At 44.2% G+C, this 16,220-nt stretch overlaps 1 pseudogene across 1 annotated transcript; it reads right to left on the reverse strand.

Annotated features, from left to right (window-relative positions):
• Positions 1-13,182: 13,182 nt before the first annotated feature.
• On the reverse strand, positions 13,183-13,775 carry LOC144239162 (immunoglobulin kappa variable 4-1 pseudogene; annotated as a pseudogene). Its single transcript, XR_013337334.1, has 2 exons — positions 13,713-13,775; positions 13,183-13,505 (listed from the first exon to the last, which is right to left on the reverse strand). The product of XR_013337334.1 is annotated as an immunoglobulin kappa variable 4-1 pseudogene (transcript).
• Positions 13,776-16,220: the final 2,445 nt, after the last annotated feature.

Consider the following 16,220-nt stretch of genomic DNA (forward strand, 5'->3'; position numbering starts at 1 on the left):
AAGAAAGAAAGAAAGAAAGAAAGAAAGAAAGAAAGAAAGAAAGAAAGAAAGAAAGAAAGAAAGAAAGAAAGAAAAAAGATGCCACATAGAAATTCAGCCTCAGTTTCCAGCCCACAGATTTCCACTCAGGCTGCAATATCAACACCAACCTCAATTTCCAGCCTGCCAGCCTGCTCTACAGACTCTGGACGCACCATCCCCCAACATTTCTCACAATCTCTGTCTCCACGGATATTTCATTGGCTGTGCTTTGCTGGAGGATCCTGACTCATAACACTTTTCACATCCCACAGGTCCCACCTCTTCAGCCTAAAAGAATACCCGGCACAGCACTCGGTTCTGCCTCCCCACTGTCCTTTCCATAGACCATTCTTACCACTTCTCTTACTTTTCAAAGCTCTCATGGGGCAGGACTCAACTGCTGGGCTGCATATATGGGACATCTAGCAAGACAGGGTGGGACATGTCTGTTCTCACCAATTCTCTCCCTTCAGAGGAAAAGAATTAAGAGAAAATTCAATTGCGTTTCATTTTTTTTTTTGTTTCTTCATTTATTTTTAGAGCAAACATAAGGGACTGTGTCTTACCAAAGCTTCCTTCTTGACAACCCCAAAGCTTCAGACCTTCAATTAATCTAATATTGAGATCTCCAGGTGAAACCTGCAAAGGAATTTGTCCACAGCATGGTCTTTGAATCCCATCTCTGAGATACACTCTGAGAACTGGGCCAAAAAAAAAAAGAGGAGCCCATATTGAAGAAAATACTACCTCTCCCGCTGCTACTACTGCTAATAATAATAAACAGCAAAAACGACACAGTCTACCTCCATGTGCTGAACGCATGAAGACCTGCTGTGTGTTCAGTGGTGCACTGAGGACTTACTCGTCTACAGTAATGAGTCGCACAATAATCCTCTAGAGATGAGAGGTTCTCAGAGTTCAAGTTTTTCAAGGGACCAGTGCTTGTAGGGAAGAAGATGAGAAAAACAACTGATCCTGAGCCCATAATGCCTACTCATTGTTGAACTCTCTCATTTAAAAAATAAAGTGCCTTAACTGTTATAATGTGAATTTAAAGTGTACACCTGGGTGAACACGAGCAGATACATCCCCCCTCTCACCACCACTCAGATCCAGACAGACACACCCTCCCCAACATCACACTTTTCCCTCATGCACCTTCCAATCAATGCCATGCCCCATCCCTACCACCAGAGGGCTCCATCACCTTTCTAATTTCCTCACCATGTAGTGCAGACTTTCTCTGTTCTTGTACTTCATGTAAATGGAATCATGAAGTATCTACTTTCTGGTGTCTTGCGTCGTTGCCTCAACATGTTATTTGACCTTCCTCTATGTTGTTATTGTGGTAGTAACTTGTTCCTTTTCACTGCAGAATAGTTGTTGTTACAAAAAATGTCACAGTATTTTCATTTTTCAAAATAAATGGGTTCATATTTGAACATGTTATCATTGCAGTTCTTAAGAACATGGTTTCAAAGTCTTTGGTGGAGTTATGCACTCACTTTCCATCGGTGTGTTCCGAGGTATTAAAGCGCTGAGTCACAGAGCTAGCCTCAGCTTTGGTAGATACAATGGAACAGTTTTCTGAAATGGGGAATATCTTTACCCTCCACCTACCATGGATAACATATCCATTTGCTGTAAATCCTTTCTCCATATTTGCTATTGTCAGACTGTTTATTATATACACACTAGTAGATACTTAAATAGTATTGTTAAAGTTTACATCTCCGTGATGACTAATGATTAAGTAATTTACCGTAGGTATTACTATTGAGATACTATTTAGACAGTTTGTTTCTTGGGCGGTGCTTGGTCTAGTCAGACACACACACAGTTGGTCTTTTTCTTTCTTTCTTTCTTTCTTTCTTTCTTTCTTTCTTTCTTTCTTTCTTTCTTTCTTTCTTTCTTTCTTTCTTTCTTTCTTTCTTTCTTTCAGCAATCCTTATATTCTGAGACCCCAACGGCAGGTGTGAGGGTCGGACAGGAGGTGCTTCCAGGAAACTGAGATCCGGAGAAGCCGGGGTCAGAGCGGGGCCATCTTGTGTGCTCCTTATAAACTGAAAGTGGATATTTTGTCAGAAATGTGCAAGAAAATATCCTCTCCCATTTTATGGTTTATCTATTTACTTCCTTAATGATACAATTGCAAAGGAATTATTAACTCTAATGGGGTCTAATTTTTTCATTTCTTTCTCTTCTCATTTTGCGGGGGCTGGAGGAGAGGTGGGTCTGTGCAACAGATTTGATGTTTCTTCTTGTTAGGAAATGACTTTATGTGTGGCTCAGTATGTCTGAAACTTGCTTTTGCTGTTTTCTGGTACTCAGACTGGAGGGAAGTAGTTTATTCCCACCAACATATAACTCTCATTGTCTATGGATATAACCACAAGTAACAATAACTTCCTAGTTGTGCGTGCCTGAACTGGCATGGGTCCATTTGCCCAGGGGATACTGGCATGAGAGCCTCCATTGGCTTGAGTTCACTGAGGTAATGGGAATGATGGAGAGGAGGGCCTGCGGTGTGCTGCTTAGATTCCCCTTCGCAAATAAAGGTTGGACCCCTGCAGGTGCTGAGGTCTGCCTGCTGTCCACCCTCTGCTGGTCACCCTCTGAGGATATTATCTTGCGGAAGAACGACCTGCCTCATGGTTTCAGTTGTTTTCCAGAAAAGACAATACTTACTGGATGCAAGGGCACAAAGCCCAGCTCTCTTGCTCCACTCCAAGTCAACTCTGTAGAGTGATTACATGTCTAGACCTCCCTGTGTGGTAGGCAGTGGCTTCTCTTGAACCCCCATAACAGCTCAGTTTCTCTATCTGTCCAATCCTGCTTCCTGTCTCTCCTGTCCAGTGATGTGCATCTCAAGAACACTCAGTAATAAATAAGTCTGAAATCTCTCTGTCTCAGAGTTGGTTTCCCAGGGAATCTTGGGATTCCTATGGAGAATAAGTTTCCCACTGTCACCCTGTGACAAACAGGATCACGGAGCAGCACAGGCCAGAAAGTAGTGATCACCTTTCACAGGTAGAGTGTGTACAGTTTCCAAAACTGTGCAGAGCGATGTGAGAAATTGGGATCTGTAGCAGTGACTAATCGATCATGGTTTATTAGGGATTAAATCCATGTGTAGACTGTTACGCCAAGAGACACAGAGACCACCCGAGAGCACTGAAGCTGAATTAAGAGCATCTTTATTACAGGCCGCGACTGAACAGAGTTAACACAGAACTCTAAATGTGAGGCCCCAAATCCAAAGACTTACGGCTTTTTATAATGAGCAACCAGGCAAGTGGGCAGTACAGAAGAAGAATTGAGCAGTTCTTGTAAAAAGGCTACAAAGTGATAAAGAGACTAGCCCTTATCCTGCTGTGTAGGTAAACATTCATTACTTTGAAGGCAAGGTTGAGGGTTTGGGGGAGTTTCAAGGGAATAGCCATTATCTCAAGGACAAAATATGTGAACTGTGTCATGAATAACCATTAATAGGGCACATTAACCCTTGTCTTCTTATTGGTGGTTTTCCTTGCACGTGAGGACAGTTATGTAGCCCTCCGAGTGCAGGCCTAGAAGGTAAACTCTGGGTCAAGATGGAAGGACTGAAGCTAAATTCCTGTGCAACAAAAACCCATGGAGAATTTCATGCATATGACTGGAAAACTCTAGGTCAGTGAGCTGAGGCCTACATCACAGCTTCTGACTCAGTGCATGGACCTAAGCCAGTTCACGTGCCAGAGAGCAATGCTTGAATGTGAGACCAAGTACTATGGCTCACAGCCTGTTTGGGATTCTCTCTCTCCCTCTTTGTCCTTTCTCTGCTCACTCTCTCTCATAAATAAATTAATTAATTAAAAGAAACTAATTTAAAATAATAATAATAATCTGCTCGAAAATTAATGCTCTAAATTAGTAAGAATACAAACTGGCACAACCAATGTGGAAAACAGTATGGAGGTTCCTCAAAAGAATTGAAAATCAAAATACTATATGACTCAATAATTCTCCCGCTGGGTATTGATCCAAAGAAACAAAAATTAATTTTAAAAGCTATATACACCCTTATGTTTATTGCAGCATTATTTACAATAGTCAAGATATGCAAACAAACTAAATGTCCTTTGACAGAGGAATGGACAAGGACGATGTGGTAGATATAGATAGATAGATAGATAGATAGATAGATAGATAGATTAATAGATATAGATATAGACATAGACATGGATATATAAATATAGATATAGTGCAGTCACAAAAAGAGATGAGATCATGCCATTTGTAACAACATGGTTGGATCTAGAGGGTGTTATCCTAAGTGAAATAAGTCCGACTGAGAGAGACAAATATCATATGATTTCTCTTGTAAGTGGAATCTAAAAACAAATGAATAAACAAAGAAAAGGAAAAGAAAAAAAAGCAGAATCAGACCTACCATTACAGGGAACAAACTGGTGGTTGCCAGAGGGGTGTGGGGAATGGGGGATGGGCAAAGAGGGTGAAAAGAAGTAGGAGGTACAAGCTTCCAGCTATGGAATGAGTAAATCATGGGAATTACAAGCAGAGCAGAAAGAATATAGTCAATAATATTGCAATATCTAGACTGGTGACAGATTGTAGCTACACTTATGGGGAGCAGAGAATAAAGAATGAACTTGTTCAACCACTGTGTTGTACACTTGAAATGAACATAACATTTGTGTCAACTATACTGAACTTTTTTAGGGATTCCTGGGTGGCTCAGTTGGTTAAGCTTCCAAGTCTTGAATTTCTCATGATCCAGAGATCATGACATTGAGCCCTGAGTCAGGCCACACGCTATCAGTGCAGAGACTACTTGGGATTCTCTGTCTTTGCCCCCTTCTCCCTAAATGAATAAATAACCAACCAACCAAACAAACAAACAAACGAAATTTAAAAAAAAAAATTTTAAACACAAAACCAAAAGGATTAATGCTCTGTTTTGAGGAACTGCATCACACCTGCATTTTTTCCTTCATTGCACAGCCTGTTACCAACCTGGAGCCCAGTGAGAGCCTACTAATCCCCAGATCTTGTTTCTTCCCTTTCCTCCAAAGGCCAAGCATCTTCGACAGTCAGCCAAGCTCAGACCCCCTTGAGGGCCACTGTGAGGTCTCTGAGACACAGGAAGCAGAGGCCATACCCTCCCAGTGTCTGAGGGAGAGCGGCTGGGCCCTCAGCTGCTGGAGGAGTTTTTCTTCATGCCTGTAACACTGGAGGTGGGTAACTGCCCCACTACTGACAGTAACAGTTGGAGCATCTTTGGCCTCCAGACTGCCAATCACAGAGAATAAGAGTTCTCAGATCCACTGCCGCTGAAGCGAGCCTGACGCCAGCATTCAGATTTGCTGTGCCATGAAGAAGGAGCATAAGAGAATCTCCGAGCTTCTGTTGGTACCAATTTAAGCGTTCAGTGCCTATATCAGTGCTCATCTCACAGATGATCGTGAACGTGTCCCTTTGGGAAACAGCCATGGAGGCTGGAGACTGGGTCAAGGTGATTTCCCACTGGAAACTAAGACCACATAGGAGAGGGCAAAGAGACACAAGTGAGCAGAAACAGAGGTAGAGGATATCTTCCCACCATTCAACACGCAGATTTCCTGTGAGACTCAACCATTTCAGAAAAAAACAGCTTGTTCTAGACTCCGAAAAGAGGTACGGAGTTTTGAGCTTCCCTTCTTTCTTATCCATGACACTGACCAGCAAACGCTGACAATTTGAGCTGGAAAGTCCATTATACTGGCTGAGCCCCATCACAAGCTAAACACCTCTTCTCATATGAACATCCCTTAAAAACAGCTCTGAGGGGTTTGTGGTTTCAGAAAGAGATGCAAATCAGCAGGGTGTGGGTGAGGGGGTCCTGGCTCATAAACCCTTGTGGTCTTCCTACTTGTATANGAATGGAGTCTGGTCAACCCCTTGGTTCCAGCCTGGGAGACCCGGAGACCCTGACTCCTGGAAATGGTGTGACAGGAAACATGCTGTTTTTGCCACTAAGTGTGTGCTAATTTGTTGTGGAGCAAGAGAAAACAAATACAACATTAAAGTTTCCTATGTGGTGGGGCGCCTGGGTGGCTTAGTCGGTTAAGCGTCCGACTTTACAACATTAAAGTTTCCTATGTGGTGAGATAGTGTAACAAAGTTAGAAATGAATGGGAATCTGGGCAGACAGAACTGTTACAGGGGGCTATTTGTCCTCTGGGGGACAGAGCTTCCCCTGCCCCCTTGGGAGGTTGCAGAAACCCAAGGGAGACCAAGGAAGGGGTGGAAGGGATGTGATAACTGGCCCTTCCATCTCTGTTAGCATGCACACTCAGGCTTCCAGAGTCCACTTACCTGTAATGTTACAGAAAATAGAAAAAGAGAGGAGGGGCGACTGGTTGGTTCAGTTGGTTAAGCATCTGACTCTTGATTTAGGCTCAGGTTATGGTCTCATGGTTTGTGAGAACAAGCCAGGTGTCAGGCTCCACACTGGACATGGAGACTGCTTGAGATTCTCTCTCTCTCCCTCTGTCTTTCCCTTTCTCTCTTAAAAAAAAGGAAAAAAGGAAGAAAGGAAGGAAGGAAGGAGGGAGAGGGGAGGGATGGAGGGAGGAAAGGTGGAAAGGAGGGAGGGAGGGAGGAAGGAAGGAAGGAAGGAAGGAAGGAAGGAAGGAAGGAAGGAAGGAAGGAAGGAAAGAGAGAGAGAGAAGAGGGAGGGAGTAACTAAGGAACAATTGAATAGAAGGAACAAAGGAAGGAAAAAGAAAGAAAAAGGAAACAAGAGAAAACCTTGACTAGGTACATGATGAATATCAGAAAAAGAACACGAATATTGGACAAGGAGGAAAGGATAATATACTTAGATCAGAGAATCAAGCTTTGAGAAAGGCACACAGATGAAGAAATCTGAATCAAAGGAGCAGAGAGAATGATCACACAGTTCTCAGGTTACTAAGCAAGCATAGAGGGATTTTTATGTAAGCTCTGCCTTAATATAATAATTAAATTATGAAACAAGTTATGTGGAAAACGCACACAGACACATGTCAGTTTGACACTTTACTGTCTCACATCCTGACCCCTTTAGGCAAACCACTCAGAGACCCTGTGTCATAGAGAGGAACATGTGAGGGAGGAGTTGAGCCTCACTGGGCAGCCACCTGGGGAGGGTTTTGTTTAGACCCAGAGTACTGCGGGACGGGCCTCCTTACTCTTTTGGCAGTAACAGTTGGCACCATCGCCTGCGTCCACGGGATCAATGTTGAAGGTGAACTCAGTCCCAGATCCACTGCCACTGAAACTGGCTGGGACCCCAGACTCTCACTGGGATGCTTCATAGATTAGAACCTTATCCTGATTTCTGTTGATACCAGATGACATCATTGCTAATGCTCCAAGTATCACTGACTTTCTGTCTGGCCCTGCAGGAATGGTGGCCCTCTGCCCTGGAGACACGGTCAGAAGGCTGGACACTGGGTCAGCACAATGCCTTCGGTGGTGCCTTGAATGATAGACACAACAAACTTAACAGATGCACTGAGATCATCCCAGTGTAGGCCCACATCTTTGGTGACCCCTGTAGTCAAAGTCATGAATGACACTATGAGTAACNCCAGACTCTCACTGGGATGCTTCATAGATTAGAACCTTATCCTGATTTCTGTTAATATCAGATGACATCATTGGTAATGCTCCAAGTATCACTGACTTTCTGTCTGGCCCTGCAGGAATGGTGGCCCTCTGCCCTGGAGACACGGTCAGAAGGCTGGACACTGGGTCAGCACAATGCCTTCGGTGGTGCCTTGAATGATAGACACAACAAACTTAACAGATGCACTGAGATCATCCCAGTGTAGGCCCACATCTTTGGTGACCCCTGTAGTCAAAGTCATGAATGACACTATGAGTAACCAGAAAACAAGAGATAACTGGGCAACTGGAAACCTATACCAAATGCTTTAATTTCAGCCACCAAGAGCCTACAGACAACAGAAGCATCGAGGCCACAGTGAGTTTGCCCAACATTTCTCTGTGTGCCACCCTCTCACCTGGAACCCAGAATGACAGGATCTATACCAGGAGATCTCCAGACCCCATCTCTGATGGCTGGAGTAGAGGCTGTTCCTCAGGGGTCCTGACCAGCTGCGTTTAAGGATGCCCAGAGCAGCCTGGAGCTTTGCCTAATAAGTACAACATGCAAAACAACTTAGAAGACCTTGAGGTTGTGCTCAACGGGGACACCTGCTCTCACAGCACCCTGTGGGACTTGGGGTCACCAGATATTTCCAACTGGAGCTCAAGCATGTCCCAGGAGACTCTGTGACCAGTTTCTTAAATCTTTGCCTTTTAGTCTGTCTGAGATGCCACATGTGGGAGTGTCCTGGGGCTGTCTTAACATTAGCAGAGTTGTTTGTCTTAGTCCTTACGATTAAAATTTCATAGAAGCAAAATTATGTATTTCAAGCTGTGATTAATAACAGGAAGGAACGCTGTGGGATTATAAAAGATGGAAACTGGGTAGGTCTGGTTCAGATGAGGAGTGGAGGTCGGCCCCACTGAGTAGATGGACTCGAAACCAAGTCCTGAAATGTTATCAGAACATGGAAAGGGTGAGAGGGGCGAGCATGGCAGTCTGGTGGAGGCTGGGACCTACACTAATGAGTGAACTTGCCTCTGTTGGGTAAGATGGATCTCCATCTGCTCAATCCTGGAAACCAATGTCACACACACACACACACACACACACACACACACACACACANCATTTTTACTCAGAGTGGAGAACAGCTAGTCCCCAACTTCCCGTTCACCCTGTATCTAACATTAATCTAACATTAATGTGTCATGTACAGGCACCGGGACCAACAAAGAAAAACCCATGTGACCTGAAGCTCACAGAGCCAAGAGTACAGCGTTTATCTACCACCTAAACACTTTCTCTCCCATGAGCTAATTCTTTGTTTTCTGCAAGATGCCCTCCCAAGTACCTTTCCTCAAACAGGAGCAGGATCAACCACACATGATTTATCATCTCCTAACCCATAATTCGAGTTGTTTCTCATTTGTCAGGTGTCCGGCCAGGCAAGGGTAGACAGCCCAGGGGAGGGGCTGGCAGGCAGCATCACAGGGGCCACCACAAGCCTTGACCCTGCCAGCTCTACCTTCATCCTCTGTGAGGCTTTGCATTAACCTCCACCCCAAATGCCTTTGCCACAGGTCCGTCCTGTAGGAGATGCTGATAAATGGGGCTTCTCTCTGGACAGGGTCTGAGCAGCCTGGGGAGGGGGAGAGGTAGTAAGATGGGGCCACCATCCCAGATCCTCGGGCTCCTGCTCCTGTGTTTCAGGTGAAAGAATGTCCCCAAGTGGAGGGTTCCCTTGGGGCAAATCCTTGTACTCCCTAAGAAGAGCAGTTGTTGGCTTTGTTTGTTTTTGTTGTTATTGTTGTTGTTTTGATTGATTTAGAGAGACTGAGTGTATGCACAAAAGCAGTAGAGCAGCAGAGAGAGAGGGAGAGAGAGAATTCCAAGGGTCCACGCTGTCCACACAGGGCCTGACATGGGGCTTGATCTCATGAAGTGAGATCATGACCTGAGCCGATTTCAAGCGTTGGATGCTTAACCGACGGAACCACCCACCCATCCCAGCACCCGATACATTAAAACCGTCTCCCAACTCAAACCCTGTGAACTGATGACATTCCCTGTAGCCTCAGTCTCTTCTAAAAGCTCCCTCAGTTTGTGTGCTCCCTCAGCAGCCCTCTCAAGGAGCTCCCGTTCCCCCTTCATTTGCCACTTCTAGTCCTCCTACCTAATAACTGAAAACCCAGGCTTTGAAATCCATAAGGTAGACAATGTCACACAGAACTACTCCTTCCTGCACAAAAACACCATCCCAAAGTTTCTCCTCATTTCTGGAATGTTTTAGTTCCTGGCTCATAGACCCTCCCACATGCCTGCTGGTTTCGATACATACATATAGGATCCTTCCATTATCCTGCTCTCTCAGTTGTTTCATTGATTCTCCTCCAATTTTCTCTTCCCCACCCAATCTGATCATTCATTCTCATGGCCATACCTTAGACACGTCATTAGAAAATAACGGCAGCTACTCCATTATTAAAATGCTAAGCATCTCAGGCTCGTCCACTTCTAAGAGCTCTGCAGCTCACTCCCCCTGCCATGGCCATAGCCAGCAATTTCTAGCTCTCATTAGACTGAGACCTGATCGATAGGAAAATATATGTTGTCTTGCCACGGAAAATTTGGCATGTCTGTAGTATGCCTGTCCAGGTTATTTCTACCCTTGTTCATTATCTTTGAGCTATCCCGCAACTCTTTTTAAATTGTTGGTAACTGATAGATGCATGATTCTCTCCTGTTTAGTAATCATTTAATTGACTTCTTACCTCACCTTGGAAAACCACTTTGCCTCCATCTATAATGCATTCCTTCACTCCATATATACGTGTGTTTTGACTTTTCCTTTGAACCAGTTACAACATCTTCCTAGTTCCACTCATAATGTGAGTGAAATAATTTAACATGTGATCATTAATATTATATCTCCATGAGAGTCATAATTTTACTTTTCTCTGAAAATTATCATTTACCATATCTATTGACCTATATACATTTTCTCTATGCCTAAGCCCCTCATATTCTCATTTCCCTCCTTACTCACCTTAAATTTCATGATCTTTCTTTATAATGACTCCTCTATAAACAAGAATTTCCTCAGCCTTACACTATATTATTTCATGCAACCTTCCATGATTTCATTCAATCCCAAACTTCCGCATGCCAACTAGAGAAAAATACACACAGCAATTCTGACTTCTCCCAACTTCAGATTCATGACCAATCACTTTCTGAGGGTCCTTAATCCTGCCCCACAATCATATCTCATTTCCCTGATCTATTCCATCTCCACCCTTTCTCTTTCCTTCTTTCTTCAAGTCCTAACAGCTCCTCTCCCATCCTAACTTAAAGCCAAGTACCCCATTTCCTATTTACTAGGTCAACACGGGATCAGAGGAGAACATCCACGGATGGCCCATCTGTCTTCTGATGCGCTGGTATGGGTATTACCACACTCTGCTTTTCTTTCCAGCACTGTGGGGAGGCTCACAGCCCTCCCACCTGAGGCCACTCCCTTTGAACCCATATTTCTTGCCTCCTCAACAAAATTGCTTGGCATTTCTCCCTCCTTCCTGGATTATCAGTGTTCTCCACTCTCTAGCATCATTCCCATCAGTATACAAACATCTTTAAAAAAAAAAAAACACTCTGATATCACCTCTCCCTCCAGTTATGGTCTATTTCACTCTTCTCTTCACCACAATGAACTATCTGACCTGTCTACAGTCACCGTCCCCAGATATTTTATCCTCATCCCTTCTTGAGCTTTCTACATTCAAGGGTTTACCTCCAACATCTCATTGAAACTTCACTTCTCAAGGTCGCAGTGACCTCCACATTGCCAAGTCCAATGGCCACATGCCAGTCCTCATCTCACTAGACCCAACAGCANACCTCGTGTGCTTTTACTTTCTCACTTGAGGCCCTGCTACTTGTCACAGAAGGTTGGGATTAGTTTGCCACACAATGAGAGCCATGGAGCCCAGACACACAGATGGCCCCAGCTGCTAGTCACAGCAATGTGAAAGAGAGGAAAGAAATGTGAGCCTTTCTGTAACAAAAGTACCTAGCTGACCTGTCAGCTAACATTAAACACACAAGCAAACCAGCCATGGTCAATGAAGATCAGTCAGGCCTGACCCATATTAACACACTGCTCAGCCAATCAATAAACATGACAGCAATAAAAATGTTACCATTCTAAGCCACTACATATTGTGGGTGACTTATTACATGACAGTAGCTAACAAATATGTCATCTGATTTTAAATTTCTACTCACTCTTATCTGACCAGGCTTTGAATCCCTTCATTTTTGTTTATAGCACTTCCAAAACAACATAGTAAGTATTCACTGATACAGGTATTTATTGTCTGCCCCACCTAGCTGGGGTGAAAGCAGATATCTTTGTTCCTGACACATAGTAAACACTCAGAAAAAATATCTGGAATGAATTATATGGACTCCTTAATTTGAGTACTTTAACAATATTTCTAATCATTATAAGAAGCTGTTTTGCAGGTAAGCATGTACAGAGTACACTGACTAGGTTTGTTGTGGTCTTTCCTGAAGCCAAATTGCATCAAACCAAGTATCTCAGAAGGAGGTGAAGAAATCAGACTAAAATTCTTGGGATTTTCCCTATTTTTATACTGAAATGGGCTTGTTAAATGAATGTTTTCCAAGGGACCCAAGTTATAGATCACTTAGAGCCGTGAGTCCCTTCATTCACATTAGACGTGAATGCCCAAGGGAACACTTTAAAGAAAGAGGCTACAAATAGTGAGAATAGGTTCTGAGGAACACTGGCCCATATTTCTAGACAGATGAGATGAAAGAATTAGAGAGTAGCCTTTGTGAGAAAGTACATCTGGAAAAAATCAGAGGAAAATATGGGGAGAGAGAAAGGAGGTATGAAAAGAGTTAAAGCAGAAATGAACGTCAGGTACATTGGACAGAAAAGCTGGAAAATAGAGTCCATGAAGGATAAAGTGAGAAAAGAATGGTACCTACCACATAGGAGGTTCTGAATTGGAGAGGTCAAAGGTTTTATATTGGGAAGGTCCACAGTTGGAAGGTGACTGCGGTTGAAGAAAGGAGACCAAGAGAGCAAGGAAAACAAGAGAAATGTTCAAGAGTCAAGGAGGAACAGGGAAGAGAGAATTCTTATATCAAGGTGTGAATTTCCCCAGACCCTTCGCCAAAGGGTAGAGACGAACCTTCCAGGCTCAACTGTGCCGTCTGTCCATGTGAAACACACCAGGGCCAGTGACACATAAACTCCTGACAGCCTCTCTAAGAGGTCTTTCCAGCATTTGTGTTCACTAATCTCCCACAAAAAGGGATCCAGAAAAAGCTACCCCCATTAATTATCCCCTGGCCTTCAACAGCCCTATAAGGAAGAAGCCGGGAGAGGTGGCTTCTCAGGCAGACCCAGGAACGTGCACGTTTAGGGCTGAGCAGGGAGGCAGCAGCAGGTGCAGCAAAGCCTCCCTGACCCAGGGCCCTGGGGAGGAGGTTTATGTACGAGGCCGAAGCACTGTGGGAGGATTACTATTACTCTGTTGACAGTAATAGGTCGCCACATCTTCAGCCTGGAGGTTGCTGATGGTGAGGGTGAAATCTGTCCCAGACCCACTGCCGCTGAATCGGTCGGGGACTCCAGTTGCTCGGCTGGATGCGTAGTAGATGAGCAGCTTAGGACGCTGTCCTGGTTTCTGTTGGTACCAGTTGAGGTAGCTGCTAACACTCTGACTGGCCCTGCAGTTCATGGTGACCCGCTGGCCTAGAGACCCAGCCAGGGAGGCTGGAGACTGCGTCATCGTGATCGCCCCGCAGGCACCTGCAATCACGAGGAGGTAATGATTATATATACGCAGTTTAGTGCAGCCACAATGAAATAAGGCATTTGAGAAGTGATGTATAAGTCAGCGCATAATTGGAGCTATTTTGGAAATAGCCAATATTTCTCATTATATCTTCAAAAAATGTTTTTAACTCTAAACTGACACTACTCCAAAAGGCATGTAGTAAATAAGAAATTTCTCACCTGAGACCCACAGCAACAAGGATATGAGGACCTGTCTCTGTGACACCATCTTGCTGTCCCTGCCTGCCCGATGCAGCTTAGCTTACATGGCAAAGGCCCCTTTTATCAAGCCTGACCAGCTGCTCTGGGCCTGGGGGGCGGGGGTGGAGGGGAGTCTATGCAAAGCACCTGGTGAGTAAAGAAGCAAACGGCATGAGCAGTGGGTTGTGAAAGTATCTAATTTAAATTTAGAGAGAAAAAAATCACCTAAAATAGAGCTGTAGGACTAGAAACACAGAAATCAACTGAGTTAGCCTTAGAACAACTTAGAAGTTGTAAAATGACAAACTGCTACAAAATCTAATGGTGAGCTTCTATTTGAAATTCAAGAATGTTGTTTAATGGATTGAGTTTCCAGAAATGATGAGCTAGGCTCTTCATAACAATAATCCTAGTAAAATTATAAAATATGCTGGGAAACAGTAAACAAACAAGGAAGGAAGGAAAGAAGGAAGATAAGAAGTGAGGGTCAGAAGGAGGGAGGGGGGATAGGAATGGAAGGCACAAGAAGAAAATGGACAACTTTGAACCCAAAATTTTATAATCCCTGACCAAAGTTATTGGGATGCCAAAATCATTTTTTTCCTGCAGCTGTGTAAGGACGCTGCAAGCACTTGAGCTCACTTTTGGGACAGTGCAAAAGGCCAGAGAGATGGGAGACAGGCTCTGAACTTACTGCGGGACAAAAGTGGGACTCTAATATGACCTATGGGAAGTCATAATCCTGATTTTTAGTTATTCTATTTTTTCAGTTCAATATTTCCATTTGGTGTGAAATTAGCTAGTTATTTAACTCTAGATTCTTCCAAGAAAACTTAGCTCCAGGGTGCCTGGGAGGCTCAGTCAGTTGCTGAGCATCTGACTTTGGCTCAGATCATGATCCCACAGTTCATAAGTTCAAGCCCCAGGTCTGTCTCTAGACCCACACTGGACTCGCTGCTGTCAGCACAGATCTTGTTTTGGATCCTCTGTACTCCTCTCTCTGCCCTTACCAGGTTCCCATTCTCTGTCTCTATCTCTCAAAAATAAATATACATTAAAAAAATAGAAAGAAAAGAAAATTTTGTTCCATCCAATGGTTTGAGAAGTCAACTCAGGGTTGCCTGTTCCTAGTCCTGCTGTTCATTCTCTAGCAGAGGGAAAGGTGGGATTGGGGGGCATGCAATTCCCTTAAGAAACGGAGCGTGCATCACCATCAGGAGGGCATAGGATTTTGTGGCTACGAGTCTACTGCACATCCAGCTACTGAACTCTTCCAGTCTTTTCTGAGTGCAGCGGATGCATGGTGTCTACTCGGTCAGGTGGCACATTTTCTGTTCTATGGGTGTCCATGTGGCTCCTTCACCGCTTCTGGGCCTGAGAAATTTCCTAAGACCCAGCTATAGTCTGTACCGAGTAGTCCCTAGCTGGGGATCCATACCTCATCCTCACAAAGGGCCAATTCTCCCATCACCCAGCCCCCCAGTTTGCCTTTAGTGATGTTTGATTTTATGTGTCACCTTAACTAGGCTATGGCACTCAGTGGTGTGGTTAAATGTCAATTTGGATGCTGTCCTGAAGGTAGTTTTTGATGTGATTAACATTTAAATTAGTAGATCTTGCATAACACAGGTTACTCTCCCTAATGAGGGAGGGGGCCTCGTCCAATCAGTTGAAGGCTTTAAGAAGTAAGACTGAGGTTTCCCAAAGGAGAAGGGATTCTTCCTTAAGAGGCAACAATAGAAAACTTGGCCTCAGTTTCCGGCCTACAGATTTCCCACTCAAGGCTGCAGTATCAACACTAACCTCAATTTCCAGCCTGCCAGCCTGCTCTACAGACTCTGGACTCGCCACCCCCCACAATCTCAATTCTCAAAACCTTGTCTCCACGGATATCTCATTGGTTGTGCTTCTCTGGAGGATTCTGACAGAGAACACTCTTCACATTGCCCAAGCCCCACCTCTTCAGCCTGGAAAAAACCGGGCACAGCACTTGGTTCTGCCTCCCCACTGTCCTTTCCAAAGACCATTTTAATCACTTCTTTTACTTTTCAAAGCTCTCGTGCAGCAGGACTCCACTGCTGGGCTGCATATATGAGACATCTAGCAAGACAGGGTGGGACATGTCAGTTCTCACCAATTCTCTCCCCTCAGGAGAAAATTTTAAAGAAAAGTCCTATTTTGTTTATTTATTTATTTTATTTTCAGTAGAGCACAAGCCAGGGAGGGACAGAGAGAGAGAGAGAGAGAGAGAGAGAGAGAAAGAGAATACCAAGTAGGCTCCACGCTGTCAGTGTAGAGCCAATGGGGGGGCTCAAACCCAGGAACCCTGAGATCATGACCTAAGCCTAAGACAGATGGTTAACCTACTGAGCTACCCAGGTGCCCCTGCTGTTCTGGAATTACAAGCCTTATGACTGCTTCTCACAATCACTAGCCACACCTAGTGGCAGAGTAAACACAATATGTATCTTCAGAATTCTTCAGTCT

The sequence above is a fragment of the Crocuta crocuta genome, unplaced genomic scaffold, assembly GCF_008692635.1.
Source record: "Crocuta crocuta isolate KB4526 unplaced genomic scaffold, BGI_CrCroc_1.0 scaffold842, whole genome shotgun sequence".
Classification (NCBI taxonomy): Eukaryota; Metazoa; Chordata; class Mammalia; order Carnivora; family Hyaenidae; genus Crocuta; species Crocuta crocuta.